Here is a 12,651-nt window from a genome sequence, read left to right on the forward strand (position 1 = left end):
TTTCTTCATATGGTTCTTTCAAGCCCCAAAATATGCATGACCTGACAAGAAAAGATGCACCCAGGGAGGAGATCAAACTTTCCCCTACAACCTTCCTACTTTCCTCTACCCCAGACCCAGGCACAGGTAGATTTTCCCAGATTTAGCCAGTGCATCCATTCCAACCTGCTCTAGAAACTTTGAGATGAAAGGCAGATGGTCAAACCTCTCATGGTTGACCAGCTCTTCCAATTGTCTCTTGCATCATCATAAAATTATAAGGTTTTTGATTATACATTTTTGTTCACTACATTGAGACATGGGATTACTTGATGCTCACACTTGAAGGTGGGTACTAAGAGAATGAAATGTGGCAGGAAGTAGTGGACAATGGGGTGGCAACCCATGGAGGGAAGCAGCTAGATTTGGAAATTATTGTATTAATACTATATTATTGGTCCATATCATTAGACCAGTTATTGGTGCTAATGACGTGGAGGGCCCCAGGTAACTGTTTTCCAACTTGCAATAAAGACACAGATGGGGACCAGCTATGTAATTTGCAAAGTCTGGCACAAAAGGAATATGCCAGGCCCTTTGTCAAAAACAAACAAAAAAAAATTAAGAATTTCAAGATGACATCAATAGAACAGTAAACCCTTCTAAGTACAGGGCCCTGCGCAACGGCACGGGTCACATACCCATGAACTTGGTCTTGATGAGGCTACATTCATAAAAGTCTAGAGGAGAGCTAGAATCATATGTCCTCCCCAAAATATCTCTACCATTTCCTATTTTCATTTCAAGCTACATATTCCTTGAGTGAAACTTGTCTTTGGATGTTTTCATGGTTAGCTAATTGCTTCTCCAGGTATTATGCTCAGGTACGCTGTTAAGTTCCCTAGAGGGAACAGGAGACTAGTTGACACAGAATCCATGGATGCCACAAGAAATCAGATGCGGGTCTCAAATGGTAACAGCCTTGTGATCCTTGGTCAAAAAGGAGCATGTGGCCCCCATCAGTCCCATCCTGAGCCCTAAGTTAGGAGTGATCTCCTTCTACAAGATTCTGCATAGAAGCAGTGTAGCCCCATATCTGAATTGTTCACTTAGCCACGCTCCTGATCATTGAGGGCTTCCTTCCACTTGCAACTATGCTGTGAGCCACAGGCTTCTCCACCACTCGTCTCCACCTGCAACCCTGGAAACACAACTTTCCACCCAGGATCTTGCTCCTTCCACATAGTCAGAAGCAGAGAGATAAATGTGGACAAAGCCACAGCTTCCTTTTTTATGTTTTCCTTTGATTCTTTCCAATTCACACACACACACAGAAATGTGGATATAATGAATTTTCAAAAGGTGTGAGGTCATTAAGAGACATTCTTTGAATTCTGTAGGAGTCTTCTTGTGGGGCTCAGGGTGTTTTCTGCTGCTCAGATCTAGATAATCTCAAAGCTCAACTTATTAAAATAGTGCAGAAATACTAACTGTAGTTTAAAAGAATCGTTCCCCATTGTCCTGTTTCTTCTACATATCGTCTTTGGAACCTTGGTGGATCCGTTTCCTATTGCCTCCATAGCAAATTCCTAAAACATTAGTAGCTGAAAACAATATAAACTTCATCTTCTACAGTTATGGAGTACAAAAGCATGGAATTAGTCTTATGGAGATAAAATCAAGGTCTTGCAGAGCTGGTTCTTTCTGGAGGCTCCAGGAGAGAATCCATCCTTTGCCTCTTACATCTTCTAGAAGCTGCCAGCTGTCCTGGGCTTGTGGCCACATCACACCAATCTCACATTGCCTTCTTGCCTCTCCTTAGAAGAACCTTTCTGATTACATCTGGGGCCCACCCAGATAATCCAGAATAATCTCCCCATCTCAAAGTCATTAACTTAATCACATCTGCAAAGATGCTTATGGAATAAGGTAACATTCACAGGCTCTGGGGATTATAGTGTGGCCATCTTTCGGGGGCCACCATTCAGCCTGCCACATTTGGGTCAGTTAACCTCTCTGCAACTCACTTCCCTAATCTTTAAAATGGAATACTTACTTCAGACGGTCATTGTGAAACCAGATAAATTTGTACATATGAAGTGGTACTCAAGCCACAGTGATCACTAGGTATTAGTTAGAAGTAGTAATAGAACCTTCTATACTAGTCTCATAGATTACCCCTCTAAGGCTCACGTACATATCAGAGATGCTGTCTTAATCAGCTTGCATAACCATAATACCACAGCCTGGGAGCAGGAACAACAGGAATTCATTTCTCACAGTTCTGGAGACTGGGCAACACAAGCCCAATGTGCCAGCAAACTTGTTTCCCTGGGGAAGGCTCACTTCCTGATATGCGAATGGCACCGTCTCATCGTGTCCATACATGATGGAGCGAGGAAGCAACTCTCTGCTATCTCTTCTTACAAGGGCACAAATCCCGTCAAGAGGACCCCAGATTCATGAACTCATGGAAACCCACTTAGGTAACCCCAAATACCATCATGTTGGGTGTTAGGGATTCTGGCACCTTCTGTCTTAGAGCTAAATAAATCTAGTCACTTCTACTTTGTATCAACCTGTTTTAAGTGGATATCGCTCAAGGTTTCCTGGTTTCTCCCCACTCACTCCACCCCCAAAGGGCACTGCATGAAAAGGAAGACTCAGCGCCTCCACAGCCTGTCTACCAGGAGAAGGGATCCGGATTATCTATACCCCTGCACTCACATGTCTTCAATGAAATTGTCTTCTGGCTCCACGGATGTGTAAGAAGAGCTGCCTCTTGCAGGCTCATGGCAGCCGTGTCACAAAAGAGATATAGGTGTTAGGTGTGACAGTGCACTTGGGGCTGAATCCCTCAGAGGAAACATTGACCAAAACCTCATGAAATAAGGACCATGCCCCCCAAAGAGCCTCTTACTGTCTTCCACGATGTTATATTCGGTTATGAACCACAACCATTCAGTCCTGTTCTCAAACAGGTCTCTGCTTCCTCCTAAGGCTTCTCCGAAGATCTGCCAAAAGTGACCACTCAGAATTTGTGTCTTCACCAGAGGGTCACAGTCTTGAGCCTCAGGGGAAAAACTGTAGGACGTGCTCTGAACTACTGTTGCCTCAAAGAGACTCTTCAGAGCAGGTTTGCAAGATGGCAGCACTGACTCAATGCTCAGACTCTGCCAGTGAGCATAGCCAGGACTACTGGGACTCTCAGTCTGGAAGCATATGTACCTCATGAAATCAGACGACTGACTCAAGATCCAGCAGAGTGAGAAGTAATGACATAGGACTGAGTCAGTGGATTCAAGATGTGCCATTATGGTTATTTGTTTGGAATATTGATGTGTTCTGTTTGATGTTCTACTTGTATGATAATGTTTGGAAACCTTATTTCTTTCTCCTTAAACGAATTAGTAGACTGCGTATTTGTAAACCCACAACAACCATCTTTAAACATTACCTCATCTTCACCTACCCTCAAAGTTGAGAAACAAATGCTTCTACTGAGTTTCATTCACTTTCATGATGATAGAACCATTTGCTTAGGTTTAATAAAAATCTGTCCTCTTGTTTACAAAGATACCATTGGAAAAATTGATTCTGCAGCAAGGCCATATGTACAGTGTGATATCTGAGAGTGATTGTTGTTTCATCAAAGACCACCAGACCACTGCTAAGGAGCAATTGTTGGTGTTACATGTGGAGCTAATGTCTCCAAAATCTTCATAAGAAAACTAATATGATGTCTGGCTTCCAGGATCCCAGTCTCTCAGGTAATAAGGAAGTCCACTCCATGGTAGTCCAGAAACCCAGGCAAATTTTGGAGACCTCAGGAAGAGGGAAATTCACTGAGATTTATGTGTACAGCATGCAAATTTTATTGGAGAAATTGTTTGGGCCTTGGTTTCCTCCTCCTAGCAGAGAAGAATGGCAGGGCCTTTGAAAAGTCTGATTCAAAACTCATTTTGAAAATTTCCAAAAGAAGTTTATCCTTTGGAATTGAGAGTTGCTTAATATGATGAGGCTCTAGATTTCCCGAGCAAACTCAAGGAGGCTTTTCCGGTTAATTAAGATTCTTGCTGCATCTGTATATATAATCAGGCCATGCATAGTAAAAACAATCTTCTAGGATCAACGATACTTGTTGGATACTGTTTCTGATCACAAAGTAGAGAACACTACGAAAATGATCCAAAATTTAGAAATAGGCAAGACAGATTACTGGAGTGTTCTATTGTTCTCGGTGGTGCTGAGCTTGATGATCAGCTGTGATATTTTACAACACTTTAAGGACAGAGAGAATTGTTGCACATCTCTGCCTTGGAGATACTCAGCGAATTTTCTGTCTGGTGGAATATAGAACTCAAAATTCACATTTTACTACTCTCTTGAACACATCAACCCTTGATTTCAAATGAACTTTGTGTTTCTGTTTGTTTGTGTTTTTTGTTTTTTTCTTTGCTTATTTGTTTGTTTTTAACTAGGTTTCACACCCAGCATGGAGCCCAAACTCAACACCCTAAGGTCAAGACCTGAGCTGAGATCAAGAGTCAGGGCTTAACTGATTGAGCCACCCAAAGGAACTTTGAACGAATTATAGAATCAAACTGGTTCTCTAGTTAAGCCATGAGTTGAGCAAAATCGTTGATGTGTTTATACTTGCCCAGGAGTCATGAGTTTGCTTTTTTTGAAAACTGCAGATAAGAAAGAGAGGGAGAAATAGCATGATTCAAGCCTTGGAGGTGGAAATATACTGGACACAGGCAGAGAACAGCTAACAATTTGGAGTGCAGGAATTATTACCAGCCTTTACTGTGGGCCCACTGTGTCCCCGGCACTTGCCTCTCCATCATTATCACCTTCGTTCCTTACAAAAGTGTAAAACGGATATTAAGGGGAACAATGATATCTAGAAGAATCTCATTCTTGGAAGAGGAGTTGAGACTGATTATAATGCTATTGAATACCAGGCCAAGGAATGTGAATTCTAAGCCCTAGGCAGTAGAAGATTTCCAAGAAGCAGAGACCTAAGAAAACTATCCCAATGGGCTTAATCTGGTAACTGCAACGAGGACTGGAGAGGAAGAGATCAGGGGTACTGTACCCTCACACTGCACACACTGTCCCTCTCTTACCATCCATCCTAGGTTGAATTGTGTCCTCCTAAAGAAGTCCTAACTCCGGGTACCTGAGAATGTGACCTTCTCTGGAGCACGGTCTCTGTGATGTCATGTCATGAAGTTAAGGTTGAGCCCTACTCCAATGCCTGGAATCGTTTCATTCACAGTGAGAGAAGTTTACACACAGATACACACAGAGAACACCATGTGACAAAAGAGGCAGAGATTCGAGTGAAGCACCTAGAAGGCAAAGAACAAAGCAGGCCAGCCAGCACCAGAAGCTAAGACGCAGCAAAGAAGGATCCTTCCCCAGAGACTTCATGGAGAGTATGGCCCTGCGAACGTCTCAGTTTGGCACTTGTAGCCTGTGCCAGTGAGACAGTGGCCATAACAATGAGACAGTAAGTTTCTGCTCTTTAAGCAACAGTTTGTGGTCATTTGTTACAGCAGCTCCTGGGGGAACTAATATAGATTTTAAGGCCAAGAAGTAGGGTCCTGCTCTGGTAATTACCTAAAATGTAGGAGTCGTTTTGAAATTGAGTAATGCATGGAGGCTCGAAGAATTGTGAGGTACATGATAAAAAGAAAGGCCTAAGAGGATGTCGGTGGTAGGATGAACATCAAGGTCACTTTCTGATGAGGTCCCAGAGAGAGGTGGGGACCACGCTGCTGGACATTGGAAGGACGATGGCACTTGCTATAAAATGGCAGGGGGCAGGGGGCAGGGAGGCGGGCTAAACTGAGGTGGGCTGCTGGGTGGAGAGTAGACCATGTAAGTGATGAACCTGAATATTTAGCTGAGGAGAATTCCGAGAACAATGTGAAAGATGTGGCCTGGTCTCTCCTTGCTGCTTCTAATGAAATGCGTGAGGAGAGAGAGTGGTAGCCTGTCTCCAGCCAAGGAGCACCAAGATGGCCAGCTGCCAGCAGAGCCCGGGAAGAAGCAGGTAAGGTCCTCCCCTCAAAGCTTCAGAGAGCGCACGCCTCTTCTGGCATCTTGACTTTGGACTCCAGGAGCTACCACACAATCCATGTCTCAGCTGTTTCAACTGGAGTTTGGACAACCTGTCGTGCAGTGTTAGGCATCCAGTATGTCCCCTCCACCTTGCCCCTGCCTGCTTTCTTGTGCCATCCTCTGAGAAACCCAAATGTCTCCCCTTCTGTGGCATGGTATGAACAGGGCAAATCTTCTAGACTACATTCTTCCTCATTCCCGCCACATTTCTGGCCCAGATAGACCCCGGGTCTCCCTGATGAGAGAGAGCTTGGAGCTTTCTCAGAATTTAGATTTCAGTCCTCTAAAGAATTCTCTTTTAGGAAACAATTATACAACACCAAAACAAAAGCTAACAATTGTTTCTTTTAAAGAGACACACAGGTTGGGGCGCCTGGGTGGCGCAGTCGGTTAAGCATCCGACTTCAGCCAGGTCACGATCTCGCGGTCCGTGAGTTCGAGCCCCGCGTCGGGCTCTGGGCTGATGGCTCAGAGCCTGGAGCCTGTTTCCGATTCTGTGTCTCCCTCTCTCTCTGCCCCTCCCCTGTTCATGCTCTGTCTCTCTCTGTCCCAAAAATAAATAAACGTTGAAAAAAAAAATTTTTTTTAAAAAATAAAATAAAAAAAAAAATAAAGAGACACACAGGAATTTAAGGCCTGGGAGTGCGGTTAGGGCCTCCTGAACTCTTAAGGCAAACAGGCAGACTGTCAGGGTGCCATGAGCTGGGGGGTCAGAGGTAAAAGCGGACCCCGGTCCCAGCAGCAACAATAAATCCCTCACTCTTACAGAATACCAACACCGCACAAAAGGACTATTTTCTCTTAATCAGCAAAAATGGCTCCTTAATATATGAAAATCAGTCAGTGGAAAAGTGTGTGGGCCTGATTCTGCCACGATCAAGATCTATGGCTTGGAGAAATCCCAAACACAAACAGACCCCAAAAAAACACAATCCCCATATGCCCCAGTATCTTTACGGATAAGAAGTCCTAGATTGTCTCAATTCAATGCCACCTACAGAACAGCATCATGCGAGACTATCTGGGCCTCTCCCAATGAGGATGAATCCCAAGACTCTCCCCCCCGGCATGATTCATGAGCCTGGGCCCACTTACCCACACAACTTCTCAGGTGTTGGTTGGCTGTAGTTATAAATCTCCAGGTGGAACAGGGGCATGTGGTCCCCAAAGGGAGACCTTGAGGAGGGCCCAGTCCCAGGACTCCTGGCTGGAGGACCCACGTGTGAATATGAGTATGTGCCTTCTTTCCCCAGGGCTTTGATGTCTCAAGGGCCATCAGTAATAGACACTTACAGATGGTTATGGACATCACCTTTATTTACCAGCCAACACCAACAGCCATGAACACAAGAAGCAAAGGCACAGGCATGTTTCACCCCAACTTCTCTGCTACTCTCCACACACACAGCATCCTTCCTCACTCATCTGCCTAGACTTTCCAGACCCAACCTCCAAACTCCACAGCCTTTGCTTGGATGGCCCCTGGATTCTTAACCATTCCTCAGTAATAACAGTGGAAGAGGCAGTTCAGGAGAATGGGGGTCAGGGAAAGAACTCACAGGCTGCCAGGACCAGCTGACAGATTTCAGTGATCTGCCCTCTCTGGGATTTACAACAAAGTTGGCACGGTTTCTGCTGTTACCTTCATTTATTTCTTTTGGTTTCAACTTAACATCTTTTATTGCTTCACTCTCATCTTTGTGGAGTGTCTCGAGTGATTTATTACAAATGATAAACACGGTAAATAAATCTTTAACGAGGGATAAAGGAGACTGTTATATTTATGGCACCAGATCACAGCACAGTTTTTTCTGTTATTGTTTCCCACAGTCCCTTCCATTTTCAAGAAATGGGTAACAGGGTGATTTCTCGTAAATTCACTCGTGCACAGAAATCCAGACATCTCACCTCAGCCCTAGCAATTTCCTGCCTCACCTCTCCCGAGTCTGTCTTACTCATCAGGCCACAGAGGTGAGGTCACAGGTTCATGTCTTCTCATTTGTGGCTGCTCTTGTGCTCAAAAGGGATTGGGGCAGGAAAGCAGGGCCAAGGAGGAACCCCAGCATGGAGGTCTCACTGGCCTCTGCACAGGATTCTTTTCCCATCTCTCTCCAGGCTGGTGCTGGCCTGAGGATGAGGTGGACGTCTTCCTGGCAATCACCAACCAGGGCCGATTCAAAGAAATCACAGCAGCTGGCTTTTTTGACCCTGATGTGGGCCAAACAAGTCAGTTCTGCTCTATATTAGAACAGGTGCACACGGATGCTGCTACCTTCCAAAATTTTGACCAATTTTTCTACTGGTTGTTTGTTCACTGATTGATTCATTGATTAAAGTTTATTTATTAATTTTGAGAGAGAGAGAGAGAGAGTGAGGAGGGGAGGGACAGATAAAGAGGAGAGAGAGGATCCCAAGCTCACTCCTTGCCAGCACAGAGCCCGACGCACTGCTTGAATTCACAAACAGTGAGATCATGACCTGAACTGAAACCAGGAGTCAGATGCTCAAGCAAATAGCCACCCACGTCCCCCCACGTTTTAACAATTGTTCACTCAAAACATAAATAGCTAACAAACAGCCAAGCAGCTTTATTATTTTTGACTATTATTTATTCAGCAGGAAGAAATAGAACTTGAAAGTGGCACTGAAGGGGTGCCTGGGTGGCGCAGTCGGTTAAGCATCCTACTTCAGCCAGGTCACGATCTCGCGGTCCGTGAGTTCGAGCCCCGCGTCAGGCTCTGGGCTGATGGCTCGGAGCCTGGAGCCTGTTTCCGATTCTGTGTCTCCCTCTCTCTCTGCTTCTCCCCCGTTCATGCTCTGTCTCTCTCTGTCCCAAAAATAAAAAAAAAAAAAAAAAAAAAAAGAAAGTGGCACTGAAATGACTCATGTCCAAGCTGTAAAAGAATATAAATGACTCTTTGGAAATACAGGGAGAGGCCAGCATCTCTCTCACCCTCTGCAAGTTCACCATATCTGCAGTTAGTCAGACAGCAGGACTCCGTATAAAGACGGCTGTCAGTAAGATGGTGGTAACTGCTGCCTGGCTCCCTTTTCACGCTGTTTCGTTTAACTATAATAAGACACCACAAGGGGAAGACAAAACAAGGCAAACTCCAGGCAGCCAGCAGGAAGGAAGAAGGGGAGGGTTGGCAATGTGGCCAGAGTTTGACCCAAAAGTAAGACAGGCTTCCATATGTCCTGGAGGAACCCTACAGACCTAGTACTGGTGGGACAGCCATAAGTGGTGCAACGTATATATTTTTAAAAATATATTAAAGTCTCTTAAAGTTGTTCTAAGATCATTCAGCAAAGGAAGAAACACCTATTAAAAAAAAAAAGTCTACTAAATAGTAGTAAGAACAGTGAGTCTGTGACACTTACCATAAGCTGCTTCCTCCCTTCCAACACACACTCAGCTCCTCTGGAAGGAAACTGCATTCTGGGAGCTGTGGCCAAGAAGCTGGGGCTCCCTGTCCACTCAGCCTTTCAGCAAAAGAACAGTATCTTGAGAGGAATCAGCTGGAGGTCAGTAGGTTTAACCGCCGGGTATAGTATGGACAGACAGAGTGGTTAGGGAAAGACGGAGAGTGGGGCTAAGACAACTGTCACCTCCCGGGACTGTGCAGGCCCAGGCTGCAGCCTCTGAGGAGAGACACCAGAGGTTTCACCCTGCAGGGGAAGCAGACTTCACCAGGAGAGTCCAGCCAAACACGCAAACCCCCTGCACAAAGTTGCAGTGAAGCGACCAGAGCAGATATCCTTGTCTTATCTCTGATCACAGGGGCAAAGCTCTCAGCCTTTCATCAAGTATGGTACCAGTGGTGGGAGTTTTCACACTGATTTCCTTCAGTTCTTCCAACATGCTTAGAATTCCTCTTTGGAAGCCCTGTCTCTGAATCCAATATCCAGGGCCTCTGCCAGGCAATTCCTGTGGCCTCAGTTTTTCCAGTATATGGGTCACACCTTCCTGTTTCCTTGTACATCTTCAGGTGTTGTTAAAAACTGGGTATTTGAGGTAACATGGTGTAGTGAATCTGGATACTGATTCCCTTTCTGCCTTTCTAGGCCTTGATTTGCTGCTGTCTGTGTGTCCATAAGAATACAGAAATTGCTTTTTTAAACAACAAAATAGAAATTATGCAGCGTAAAAATATGACTGAAATGAAAATTTTATTAGTGGAGCTCAACGATAGATTTCAATGGGCAGAACAAAGATTCAGTGAATTTGAAGATGTAATAATTATAAACACACATGAACTTCACAATTGAGCCCCAAACACAGGAAGCAAAAAATAACGGGCGTCAAGGAGAAATAGACAATTCAACAACAAGCTGTAGACTTCAATGTCCACGTTGAACACCGCGTACCACAGCTAATCAGAAGGTCAAAACAGAAACAGAAGATGTGACCCACAGATAAACCAACTAGACCTAACACTAGAGCACTTTACCCAACGAAGTAGATTATGCATTCTGTTCAGGTACACAGAGAACGTTCTCCTAAATATGACCAATAGGACATAAAATGAGCCTCAATAAATCTAAGAGACTTGAAATCCTAGAGTATAACAGGGGGTAAGATCCTTTACATCAGTCTTGACAATAATTTTTTGGGTTTGACCACAAAAGCAAAGGCAGCGACAGATAAAATGATCAAGTGAGATTACATCCAACTAATAAGCTTCTGCCTGGCAAAGGAAACCATCAACATAACAAAAAGGCAGCCCACTGAATGGGAGAAAGTATTTGCAAATCATATATTTGATAAAGGGTTAATACCCAAAATACATAAAGAACTCATAAAATTAATAGCAAAATCCGAGCAATTTATTTAAAAAGGACAGAGGAACCAAACAGGCATTTTCCCAAAGAGGACACACAGGTGGCACATAGGTGCATGGAGATGTGCTCAGTATCACCATCATCAGGGGAAACGCATATCAAAACCACAATGAGGTATCGCCTCACACCTGTTAGAATGACTATCATCAAGAAGACAAGAGGTAACAAGTGTTAGGGAAGATGTGGAGAAAAGGGAAGCCTTGTGCACTGTGCATGGGACACAAATTGGTGCAGCCACTGTGGAAAACAGTATGGACGGTCCTCCAAAAATTATAGGTAGAATTACATTTGATCCGGCAATCCCACTTCTGGGTATTTATCCAAAAGAAATGAAAGCAAGATCTCAAAGAAAGATCTGCACTCACAAGCTCCCTGTAGCATTGCTCACAGTACCCAAGATGTGGAAGCAACCTAAGGGTCCAACTATGGGTTCTGTGAAAAGAAAGAGGAACATCTTGTCATTTGCAACAACAGGGTCGAACTTGAGGGCATTATCGTAAGCGAAACATGTCGAACAGAGAAAAACAAATACTGTATGATATCACTTTTATGTGGAATTTTAAAAAGCCAAACTGATAGAAATGGAGAGTAGAACAGTGGTGACCAGGTGCTTGGGATGGGGGGGGTGGGGAGACATTGGTCAAAGACTACAAAGTTCCAGTTATAAGATGATTAAGTTGTGGGGATCTAACGTGCAGCAGAGTGACTATAGCTCATCCCAGTGTATCATACCTTAATAGTTACAAGAGAGTAGATGATCTTAAATGTTCTCACTCAAAAGAAGAGTAATGGTAAATATGTGATGTGATGCAGGTGTTAGCTAATAATACTGTGGTGACAATTATTTTGCAATATAGAGAGTATCAAATCAACACATTGCACCCTTTAAAATTACACAGTGTTACATTTCAGTTATATCTCAATAAAGCTGGATAGGGTGTGGGGGGATAAGGTGGAGGGCCATGGGTTAGGTATCTTCACTAGAGAGAATGAACTGGCAAGACTGGCTAAAAATCAGGCCCCAGAGCATTAGCTTCAGGTTAACTGAAAGCCCTCACTACACACGGGGAGAGTTGACTCCAGAAACTGTGAGTTGGGCAAGATCGCAGAGTTGATTCCAGAACAAACCAGGTCTGGGGCACATAGCACCATACGCTGTTGTAGCCTTCTCTCCACAAATTGTCTGGCTATTTTCCTCTCTCATGACCTCCTGAGAGGAGAAACAGACACTTGGGTCAGAGATACCAACTTGAGTCTAGCCTAAGTCTCCTATGAAAATTCCATCCTCTTCCTGCTGTCTGATCTTTAACAGCTGAAAAGACCTCTTTTTCTTTAGGAATGAGGAGATGGCAGAGAGGACCACATTGGTGGCCTTGTCCACACTGATGTCCAGTCAAGGATTCCTCCCTGATTCCTGGGGAAGGAGACTCTCAAGAGGCCATTTTCTAGGAGAACACCCAAAAAGCAAACGGCAACTGGATATAAGAGTAGTGGGCAGGGCCAAAACTGAGAACAGGCCTCAGAAATCTAAACTGCCCTTCACTGAGGTTACAGCCCCTCCCGGGAACAAGATGTGGTGCCACAGCGACCTTCGGAAAGGATCAGCACAGTCCCAAGCAGGGGGTGGGTTGCGCAGTGAAAAGAACTCAAAGGCACCACTCACTGGCCCACCTGGCCCATGTCCTGTCCCTTTAAATC

At 44.5% G+C, this 12,651-nt stretch overlaps 2 protein-coding genes across 2 annotated transcripts in view; one reads left to right on the forward strand and one right to left on the reverse strand.

Annotated features, from left to right (window-relative positions):
- The window catches only part of LOC112866298 (GTPase IMAP family member 7-like), a 155,400-nt gene that overhangs the window by 64,241 nt on the left and 78,508 nt on the right, over positions 1–12,651 (reverse strand). The window lies entirely within an intron of this gene.
- The window catches only part of LOC147582963 (GTPase IMAP family member 1-like), a 142,595-nt gene that overhangs the window by 28,957 nt on the left and 100,987 nt on the right, over positions 1–12,651 (forward strand). The gene's annotated exons all lie outside the window — the stretch shown is intronic.

The sequence above is a fragment of the Puma concolor genome, chromosome A2 (assembly GCF_028749965.1).
Source record: "Puma concolor isolate L17-30 chromosome A2, mPumCon1.1.hap2, whole genome shotgun sequence".
NCBI lineage: Eukaryota > Metazoa > Chordata > Mammalia > Carnivora > Felidae > Puma > Puma concolor.